Source organism: Ailuropoda melanoleuca, chromosome 15 (assembly GCF_002007445.2).
Source record: "Ailuropoda melanoleuca isolate Jingjing chromosome 15, ASM200744v2, whole genome shotgun sequence".
Classification (NCBI taxonomy): domain Eukaryota; kingdom Metazoa; phylum Chordata; class Mammalia; order Carnivora; family Ursidae; genus Ailuropoda; species Ailuropoda melanoleuca.
This window is the reverse complement of record NC_048232.1, coordinates 51,926,841-51,938,894: the sequence shown is the minus strand read 5'-3', so window position 1 is coordinate 51,938,894 and position 12,054 is coordinate 51,926,841. Positions and strand designations below refer to the sequence as shown.

General features: G+C 36.7%; 1 pseudogene; it reads left to right on the top strand.

Moving 5' to 3' along the window:
- The first annotated feature begins 343 nt into the window (after positions 1–343).
- On the top strand, positions 344–1,457 carry LOC105236499 (annotated as a pseudogene).
- The last annotated feature ends 10,597 nt before the right edge of the window (positions 1,458–12,054 follow it).

The window sequence follows — 12,054 nt, the reverse complement described above, 5'->3', positions numbered from 1 at the left end:
TTTTGACTTGGGTAAAGTTCTAAACTTCTTTTTAAAGAAATTTTAAATAACATTCCTTTTAGACAAATTCTGGCAATAAAAAGGATAAAGGAAAAACAAAAAACAAAACAAAACGCCACAAATACTTGTAGAACCCAAATCAGATTTTCAGCAGACATCTGTGCAATATTGAGCAGGAAAAAAAAAAAAAAGAGTTTTAAAGTAAAAAACAATTCCATGTTCAGAAAATATTTACCCAACCGAATTGTCGTTCCTCTACAAAGGTAATATGACACCATTTTCCGACATTATGAAGCCAATATACTTTCTGACTAAGCATCGTTAAAGTCTTCCCACCACCATCATGTCTAAATCAGAGTCTCCCTAAGAACCTGAACATCTGTGGAAGTTCTTTATCAGAGGTTTGAGCTTTGAAAGAACCAGTGAGAGTCTGAGGAGCCATGCTGAGCGATGGAGAACACTTATGGACTGTGTGGTAATGAGAGATCCCAACACTAAGCACTCCAGAGGCTCTGGGTTTGTCCTCTGTGCCACCGTGGAGGACGTAGAGGCAGCCAAGAATGTAAAGCCACACAAAGTGGATGGAAGCGTTGTAGAACCAAAGAGGGCTGTCTCAAGAGAAGACTCTCAAAGTCCTGGTGTCCACTTAACTGTGAAAACGATTTTTGTTCATGGCATTAAAGACACTGAAGAACATCATCTAAGAGATTATTTGGAATAGAATGGGAAAATTGAAGTGATTGAAATCATGACTGACTGAGGCAGTGGCAAAAAGAGAAGCTTTGCTTTTTAACATTTGACAGCCATGACTCTGTAGACAAGATTGTCATTCAAAAATACCATACTGTGAATGGCCACAACTGGGAAGTAAAGAAAACCCTATCTAAGCAAGAGATGGGTAGCGTTTCATCCACCCAAAGAAGTTGAAGTGGTTTGGGAAAACTTGGTAGTGGTCATGGAGGTGGTTTTGGTGGGAACGACAACTTTGGTCATGGAGAAAACTTCCATGGGTGAGGTGGCTGTGGTGGCAGTCAAGGTGGTGGCAGATATGGTGGCCGTGGGGATGGCTACAATGGATTTGGGAATGATGGTGGTTATGGAGGAGGCGGCCCTGGTTACTCTGGAGGAAGCAGAGGCTATGGAAGTGGTGGACAGGGTTATGGAAACCAGGGCAGTGGCTACGGTGGGAGTGGCAACTAGGACAGTTATAACAACGGAGGAGGCGGAGGCGGCTATGGTGGTGGTAGTACAAGCAACTTTGGAGATGCCGAAAGCTATAATGATTTTGGCAATTACAACAATCCACAAATTTTGGACCCATGAAAGGAGGAAACTTTGGAGGCAGAAACCCTGGCTCCTCTGGTGGTGGAGGCCAATGCTTTGCCAAACCACAAAACCAAAGTGGCTTTTGCGGTTCCAGCAGCAGCAGTAGCTACGGTGGTGGCAGAAGATTTTAATTACTGCCAGTTTACCAGGAGAGGAGAGCCAGAGAAGTGACAGGGTAGCTACAAGTTACAACAGATTTGTGAACTCAGCCAAGCACAGTGGTGGTAGTGCCTAGCTGCTACAAAGAAGACATGTTTGAGACAATACCCATGTGTATGGGCAAAACCCTCGAGGACTGTATTTGTGACTTATTGGATAAGAGATTATTTTAGTTTCTGTTCCATGGAAAGTGTAAAGCATTCCAACAAAAGGTTTTAATGTAGATTTTTTTTTTTTGCACCCATGCTATTGATTGCTAAATATAACAGTTTGATCTTGACACTGAATAAATGTGTCTTAAAAAAAAAAAGAGGCCAATATACTTCCTTTAAAAAATTAGTCAAACATACTTCAATTGAATGAGTGATAAATTTGTGACTTATTGGATAAGAGATTATTTTAGTTTCTGTTCCATGGAAAGTGTAAAGCATTCCAACAAAAGGTTTTAATGTAGATTTTTTTTTGCACCCATGCTATTGATTGCTAAATATAACAGTTTGATCTTGACACTGAATAAATGTGTCTTAAAAAAAAAAAGAGGCCAATATACTTCCTTTAAAAAATTAGTCAAACATACTTCAATTGAATGAGTGATAAATTATATTAAGAATGGGAGAACAAAGAGATTGTGATTTTAAAAGGATTTCAGTTGAGATACAGAAGGATGTAGCCTAAAAATTACTAGGGTTAAAAAATAACAAAGCTTATGGGGCGCCTGGGTGGCACAGCAGTTAAGCGTCTGCCTTCGGCTCAGGGTGTGATCCCGGTGTTATGGGATCGAGCCCCACATCAGGCTCTTCCACTCTGAGCCTGCTTCTTCCTCTCCCACTCACCCTGCTTGTGTTGCCTCTCTCACTACCTGTCTCTATCTCTGTCAAATAAATAAATAAAATCTTTAAAAAAAATAACAAATCTTAAATATTATTCTTCACAGGAAAATAAATAATTTAAAAATATTAAGATAATGTACTTCTCAGATAACATCACCAAGAGACTAAATATGTGCAGAAAGACCAAACTTGTCACTTATGAAAATAAATGGATCTAGGTTTAAAATATTTGTATGTATATTGAAGTGCTGGCAGTCAATTTACGGAAGGAAATAAACTTGTAAGAATACAATTATTAAAATAGACTCTTTCATACTCCTGGCTCCTGAATACCATCTAGATTTCATAGATTTTTAGTCACTGAGATACTGACTAAAAGCCTCATTTTCTAATTCATAAATTCCCCTTTGGTCTAAGGCAAAAATTGACTTCCTCTTTCCTTTCAAAGGCTCTTTCTTTCTTCCCTCATTGATGTCTGACACAAACTACCAAACAGAAAGGGGATGAGTTCCGAGTTTTCTCTTTTTTTCCCGCCTTCCTCTCAAGCTTCAGCAAGAGTAAGAAATTACAAGAATGCACAACTTTATGTGGCAGATGCTAGTATAGTCTCACAACCTGGAACCATATTTGAATCAGGTATTTAAATATCACTTCTGGTGCCTGGGTGGCTCAGTCAGTTAACCATTTGCCTTCAGCTCAGGTCATAGTCTCAGGGTCCTGGGACGGAGGCCTGCATTGGGCTCCCTGTTCAGCGGGGAGTCTGCCTTCTCCTTCTCCCTCTGTCCCTCCCCCCTGCTTGTGCTCTGTCTCTCTCAACTAAATAAAATCTTTTAAATCAATCAATCATACACACACACACACACACACACACACACACACACATATCATTTGTTTTGTTTTTTCTGCCTGTGCATGCTTTTGTGGGCTTTTTGGAACCGCTGTCATTGGAATCTCACATGCAGCATCCTGATGTGAGTAGGGCTTCCTCTGGTGACCAGTTTTGGCCCTCCCTCTGTTCTGCCTTCGAGGGATCTCACCACACAAACCCAATTAAGTGAGGTTGTCATTTCCCATCAGGCTGACTCTCATACAGCTATCTTCCTCAAAAGTTCTCCACAGGAAGGCCCACAGCAAACTTACTTGCTCAACTCTGAACCTCGGTCTGTCTCTAGCACATCTCCCTCACCTCTGTCAGGCCAGGCCCCTCTAGCCAGCCTCTGGCCATCTGGTATTTTGCAGGTATGTTACAGGTACCAGTTGCAGTGCCTTTCCAATTCCAGGACACCTGTCAGTCTTTCTGAACTTGCTCTTGCAAGCTGTCTTTCTTGTCTGGGAGGGAGTGACAGGTCTGTGCCTTTGGGGAGAGAGGAGGAAACTAACGTTCTCTTCACAGAATTCCTTATTCTCTTCATAGAAATTGCTGTCTCTAAAGAACTCCTAGCTTTTGCTCATATAAAATTGTGGTGGGCGATGGACTGATAGTAACAGAAACAGTTTTGGACACTTCCTTTGCATATTCTGCATAAAAGTTCTATACCTAGAATGACAGGTTAATCCGTACTAATTGCTCTCAGATTTGAGGCCAGACTTCATGGTAGAAGCAGTCTTATTTTAATATTCTGTGACATACTTAATTCACTGTACAATTCCAAAGGCTTCAGTTTTCTAGCTTCTATATGACCTCTAACCTCATTCCCACCTACTCCAGGTAATCCAGCTACAATGGCTTTCTTTAAATTCCTACATTTTACACACCTGGATCTTTCCTGTTTGTAGAACACTATTTTCTTAAATATTTGCATAACTGGATCTTCATTCAGAAAGTATAAAATGCCACCTACTGAGAAAGAGCATCCTTGATCCCCTTTATCTCTCTCATTCAACAGCTTTATTATCTTTATAGCACTTACTAATTTCTAAAAGTGATCTGTCTCTCCATACATGAAGGTAAATTTCAGAGAAGTGGGAAGCTAGCATATAATACACATTGTTCTATCTCCAAAGATTAGAAAGCTGCCTGCTTCAGGCTGTATACCAACAAATAGAGCACTGAACTAAATGGAAAAAAAACAAAACAAAACAAAAAATGGAACAAACAATAAGATCTAAAGTACAAAAGAATGGTATATTCTCTATACAACAGATAATTCACAAAAAGATGGCAGAAATAAGTAAAAAATGTTTTTTAATAATTTTTTATTATGTTATGTTAGTCACCATACAGTATAGCCTTAGTTTTTGATGTAATGTTCCATGATTCATTATTTGCGTGTAACACCCAGTGCACCATGCAATATGTGAAAAGAAGGTTTTTGAAGCATAAGTAAAATTTTACCAGGCAAGTACAAATTTAAGGAAGCAAAAGCACAAATATTAAATTTTAACATCTTACACTGAATAGGTATATTACCTATACATACTTTTTTTGTATTTTAGTGTCAAATATTAGAGCATCAAAGATAGAATCATAAGTTCAATGAAAGTAGGGACTTTGGGCTTTTGTTAACATTTTTAATTAACTAAAAAATCCACAAAACCCAGAAAAACGTCTGTAGTATATGTTGAAAGAATAAATTAATCAATCTATACAAAAAACTCATAAGTTTGACAAAAATTGGAGAGAATTCGACTAGTAGAATTGGCCAAAATACAATTCAAATTTTAGGCAGAACAATTAGGCAAAACAGATAAATCCATCAAGTGGAAGTTTAACGTAATTATTATTAATGATAATAGTTCTTTCCTAATACCTTTAATTCTTTCCTGCCCCCCCTTTAATGTTTTATTTGGAAAAGCCACAACATTGTCATTTTTCATGTGCTTTTTTTGAATGAATGCTGTATGACTATTGTGCAATGAATACATTAATATAATAAACCAATTCATATTATTTTACTTTACAAGAAAAGACTGTTTCTGCAAACATTTACAAACTTTGTTATATACCAGGTTAAGCAGAATGCTTCATAAGTACCTATAAGTCAGATTTATGGTTCCAGTTCAAGATGATAATGTAGAAAGACTGTGAACTCACTTCCTCCATGGAATATACCAAATTACACCTACTAATAAAACAATTCCTCCTGAAGAACTGAGGGCTGACTGAACAGCTACTTAACAACCAAAGATAGAGAGAACAGCAAGACAAGAACAAGAGAGACATGCCATGGTCTAGAAGAGTAATTAGCATATACAGCCACAACTCCAGCCAGCCAGCCAGCAAGTCATCAACCACACATAGGCTGCACAGGCAACGTCATACACAAGGCCACTCCTTCAGCTTTAGAAGTAGTGGTCATATTGACTATTCCATAAAAATAAACACAGAAAGTCAAGCAAAATGGGGAGACAGAGGAATATATTCAAAAAGAAAGAACAAGAGAAAACCTTCAGAAAAAGAACTAAATGAAACAGTGATAAGCAATATGCCTGATAAAATTTAGAGTAATGACTGTGAAGATACTCCCCAGGCTGGAAAAAAAGAGTGGAAAAACTCAGTGAGACTTTCAACAAAGAGATAGAAAATATTTTTAAAAAACCCAAACAAACAAGGTTGAAAAATACAATAATTGCAATTTTTTAAAAAGCCACTAGAGAGAATCAACAATAGATTAGAGGTTGCAGAAGAGCTATCAGTGATCTGGAAGGCAGAGTAATGGAGAGCACACAAGTGGAATAGCAAAAAGTGAAAGGAATTTTTAAAAATTAGAATAGATTAAGAGATCTCTTGGACTACATTAAGTGAATGAATATTCCCAGTATAGGGGTCCCAGAAGAAGGAGACAGAGTGAGAGAAGTGTAGAGAACTTATTTGAAAAAATAGTAACTGAAAACTTCCCGGACTGAGGGGGGAAAAAAGGGCATTCAAGTCCAAGAAGTACAGAGAGTTCCAAAGAAGATGAACCCAAGGTGGTCCATACCATGGCACATAACAATTAAAATGTCAAAGTTTAAAGATAAAGAGAGAATCCTTAAAAGATCATGAGAGGGGGGAAAAAAGACACTATACTCGTTGATCACCAAGAGAACAGAAGAAGAAAGGAATAAGAACTACAAAACAACTGGAAAACAAATTCTAAAAATGGCAACAAGTACATACCTATCAATAATTATTTTAAAGGTAAATAGCCTAAATCCTCCAATCAAAAGACACAGAGTGGTGGAATTGATTAAAAAAACAAGACCCATCTATATGCTGCCTGCAAAAGACTGACCTCAGACCATAAGACACATGCAAACTGAAAGTGAAGAGTTGGAAAAATATACATCATGCAAATGGGGGGCAGGGGAGGGGGAACCAGGGTAGCAATACTTAGACAATATAGACTTTAAAACAAAGACTGTAACAAGAGACAAAGATGGGCATTGCATAATGACGAAAGGATAAATCCAACATAAGGATAAAACATTTATAAATATCTACATACTTAACACAGGAAAACCTAAATACATAAAGCAAATAGTAACCAAAATAAAGAGAGAAACTTATGGAGATACAGTAATAGTATGAGATGTTAACACTCCACTTACATCAGTGGATAGATCATCCAGACAGAAATAATAAGGAAACAGTATCTTTGAATGACATATTGCACCACATGGACAAAACGGATATATACAGAACATTCCATCCCCAAACAGAATACATATTCTTTTCAAGCACACATGGAACATTCTCCAGAATAATCACATATTAGGCCATAAAAAGAAGTCTCAATAAATTTAAGGAAATTGAAATCATGCCATGCATCATTTCTGACCACAGTGGAAACTAGAAATAAATCACAAGAAAAAACCTGGCAGAAACAGAGACATGTGGACTCTCAATAACATGATACTAAACAACTAATGGCTCAATGAATCAAAGAAAAAATAAAAAATTCATGAAGACAAATGAAAATGAAAACACAATGGTTCAAAATCTCTGGGACACAGTAAAAGCAGTTCTAAGAAGGAAGTATATAGCAACACAGGCTTACCTCAAAAAAACAGGAGAAAACTCCAACAATCTAACCTCACACCTGCAGGAACTAGAAAATGAAGAACAAACAAAGCCCAAGGTGAGAAGAAAGGAAATAATAAAGACCAGGGCCGAAATAAATAATGTAGACAAAAAGCAATAGAAAAAGCCAAAGAACCAAGAGCTGATTCTTTGAAAAGATAAAATTTAAAATCCTTAGAATCATCAAGAGAAAAAGAGAGGGGATGTGAATAAATAAAATCAAGAAAGAGGAGAAATAACAATTGACACCACAGAAGTATAAAGTAATATACGAGAACACTCTAAAAAATTACATGACAACAAACTGGACAACCTTGAACAAATTGGATAAATTCCTAAAAACATACAATCTTTCAAAACTGAGCCAAGAAAAAATAGAAAATCTGGACAGACCAACTCCAAGTAACAAAATGAATTGGTAATCCAAAAACTAAACCAAAAAATAAGTCTAGGACCAGATGGATCCACAAGTGAATTCTACCATACATTTAAAGAAGAGTTTATACCTACTCTCCTCAAACTATTCCAAAAAATAGAAGAGGAAGAAAAGCTTCCAAATACATTGAATGGGGCCAGCATTACCCTGATACCAAAATCAGAAAAAAACAAACAAACAAACAAAAACAACAACAAAAAAAACAACCACCAAAAAACTACAGGCCAATATCCCTAATAAATATAGATGCAAAAATCCTCAACAAAATATCATCAAACAGCATACAACAATACATTAAAAAGATCATTCACCCGGATCAGGTGGGATTTATTCCCGGGATGCAAAGAGAGTTCAATATTTTCAAATCAATCAGAAACCACATCAACAAAAGGAATGTTAATCATATGATCTCCTTAACAGATGCAGAAAAAGCATTTGAGTAGTTTCAACATTCATTCATGATAAAAACTCTCAACAAAGTGAGGCTAGAAAGAATATACCCCAATATAACGAAGGCCATATATGAAACACCCACAGCTAACATCTTACCCAATGGTGAAAAACTGAGTGCTCCTTCTAAGGTCAGAAACAAGATCCATTCTCACCACTTATATTAAACATAGTACCAGAAGTCCTAGCAACAGCAATCAGAAAAGAAAAAGAAGACCTTGCCTGAGTCCGCTCTGAGACAGCAGTTCTCCACTTAAACTGCATCCAGTGAGACAGGCCTTGCACCAATGCCAACTGAGCAGACATGGGCAGAGCCATTGTGGCCAGGCTTGGACTGGGGCTGCTGCTTCTGGTGCTGCTCCTACCCACACAGATTTATTCAAATCCAGCAACTGTTCTAACACTTTCACTCCTCCCAGAGTACCTCGGCTGCGCCAAGTCCAGCTAATACCACCACCATGCCAGTTCTCTGAAGTCAACGGCCAGTCTCTTCTTGATCTCATTCTCCCTTCTATATCTCTACTGTTAAAAGACTCAGGCCAAGAAACATCTATACGTCCCCATCTTCTAAACCCAATCCAAATGGCATCTAGACATCCAGTGTGACAAGGAAAAAATGGGTCTTCATTGAATCTGCTAATTCCACACCTTATTTTATTGACAGAGAAAATGTTGAGGATTCCAAATTTGATTGGTTTGAAGAATATATGAAGGGTTTGGCTAGATGATGAATGTCTATTAAATATACTGGAGTTTCATGTACAAGATGAAGAGAAAACATCCAAGATTAATTAAGAGATAACTTCATTAAATGTGGCTTAGTAAGTATGAACATGTAAAATTCTACCTTGAAAATGAGAATAGATTTTATCTTACCTAGATATAAAAGATGGGATGTGAACAAATTCAGTTTTCATTTGGCTCATTAAATCTTTAAGGCCATAAAGCAGTTAATACAGAAAGCTTCCACAATTCTATTTATATGTACATTAGAAGGAACATCCACGTTACTGTAAATCCTCAGTGTGTTGTTTCAGCAGTACTAACTTAATGCCTATGTACTCTAGATAAAATTTTTACGCTGTTAAGCTATCACTGTTTCTTGTAAACTGAACTCTTTCCTTGGAGGCTTTGGACTTGACATTGCATGTGACTTTTTACATAGTAATTGACATGTGCCAGGTCAATGATGGATTGGAATCGGCCCCTGATTAATAAGTAAATTTTGCTTATATACTTATCACTTATTCTTACTCAACGAGAGTGCCAGATTCATTTAGCTAAACTGATTCCAAAGAGTAAAAACATTGACCTCAACTAATTTCAAAATATTTTTTATTTCTGCATATACTGAATACTTTTTACAATTTAAAAAATGATCTGTTTTGAAGGTAAAATTGACAAATCTTGAAATTAAAAAGGCAAAATATGTGCAGGAGTCAGAACTGTAAATCAAGTATTTGGGAAGTGAAGACTGGGAAGCCTACTTACATTAAATTCAGAAAAACTTTTAAACCCTTTCTGTAAATACTTTTTTTTTAAACTCTGAATCAGAATAGCCACATTTGGAACACTTTCTCTTAGTCAATATTTTTAGATAGTTAGAACCCGGTCCTAAGCCTAAAGTGGGCTTGATTCTGGGAAGTAAATCTTTTAACAACAGCCTCAATGCACAGAAAGCTTTTTAAAAATAGAAACTCTTATGTCTTTTGTTCTGATGGTCACACACTGATGCTTAGATGTTCCAGTGTCTAACGTGGCCACGGTAGTCTTGATAACCAAAGCCTTTTTTCCCATCTTCAGGAACCTACACCAGAAAATCACATCTAACAGATCTCACTGCTGTGCATGTGAGTGAACATTCCATCTTGTTTTATACCTGAATGCTGTACATCTATTTTGGGTTGTATATTGTGTTTGTGTATTTATGCCTTGATTCATAGTAACTTCTTATGTTATGGAACTGATTTGCATTGAGCACAAGCTGTAAATAAAAAGAAATTGCTGAAAAAGAGAAAAAGAAAAGAAAAAGCAATAAAAGGCATCCATATTAGTAAAAAAAAAAGATGTTAAATTGTCACTATTTGCAGACAACATGATACAGAAATCCTGAAGACTCCACCAAAAAAATACTAGAAATAAAAAAGGAATTCATAAAGTGGTAAGATGCCAAATTAATACCCAGAAACTAGTAGTGTTTCTATACACTAACCACAAAGTTGTAGAAAGAGAAATTAAAGCAGATACACACACACACACGCACACACACACACACACCATTTACAACTGCACCAAAAAGAATAGGATACTCAGGAATAAACGTAACCAAATAGGTGAAAGACCGGTATTCTGAGAATTATAAAACACTGGTGAAAGAAGCTGCAGATGACACAGACAAATGGAAAGATATTCCCTGTTCATGTAGAAGAATTAATATTGTCAAAATGTGCTTATTACCCAAAGCAATGTATGATTCAATGCAATCCTTATCAAAATACCAACAGCATTTTTCACAGAACTAGAACAAATAATACTAACATTTATATGGAATCACAGAAGACCCTGAATAGCCAAAGCAATGCTGAGGATGAAGAACAAAGCTGCAGGTACCACAATTCCGGATTTCAAGGTATACTACAAAGCTGTAGTAATGAAAACACTATGGTACTGGCACAAAAATGGAAACAAAGATCGATGGAACAGAATAGAGAGCCCAGAAATAAACCCACACTTGTATGGTGTATTATCTATAGCAAAAGAGGGAAGAATATATAATGGGGAAAAGACAGTCTTTTCAACAAATGATGCTGGGAAAACTGGACAGCTCCATGTGAAAAAATGAAACTGGACTACTTTCTAACACCATACACAAAAATAAACTTAAATTGGATTACACACCTACATGTGAAACCTGAAACCACAAAAATCCTGGAAGAGAACACAAGCAGTAATTTATCTTATAACATCAGTCCTAGCAACATTTTTCTGGCGATGTCTCCTAAGGCAAGGGAACCAAGAGCAGAAATTAACTATTGGGACTACATCAAAATAAAAAGTTTTTGCACAGCAAAGGAAACCATCAAGAAAACAAAAAGATGGAATGGGAGAAGATATTTGCAAATGACATATCTGGTTAAAGGGTCAGTATCCAAAATATAGGAAGAACTTCTACAACTCAACACCCCAAAACCAAACATCCTATTAAAAAGTGGGCAGAGGAGCTGAGTAGACATTCTTCCAAAGACAACCAAGACAGATGGCCAAGAGACTATGAAAAGATATTCAACATCACTCATTATCAGGGAAATGCAAATCACAACCACAGTGAGGTATCACCTCACACCCATTAGCATGGCTAAAATCCAAGAAGACAAGAAACAACAAATGTTGATGAGGAGGTAGAGAGAAAGGAACCCTTGTGCACTGTTGGTAGAAATGTAAACTGGTTTGGCCACTGTGGAGAACAGTAGGGAGGTTCCTCAAAAAATTAAAAACAGAAATACCATGCAATCCACTAATTCCACTTTTGGGTAATCACCCAGAGAAAACAAAACACTAATTCAAAAATATATATGCACCCCTATGTTTACTGCAGTATTTACTGCAGCCAAGACATGGAAGCAACCTAAGTGTCCATCAGTAAACAAATGGATAAGGAAACTGTGATATATATAATGGAATATTACATAGCCATGAAAAAGGATGAGATTATGCTTTTGAGGGTATTGAAGGTATTATGCTAAGTGAAATAAATCAGACTGAGAAAGACAAATACCATATGATTCCACTCACAAATAGAATCTAAAAAAAATGAATGACAGAAAAGCAGAATCAGAAATGTAAATACAGAG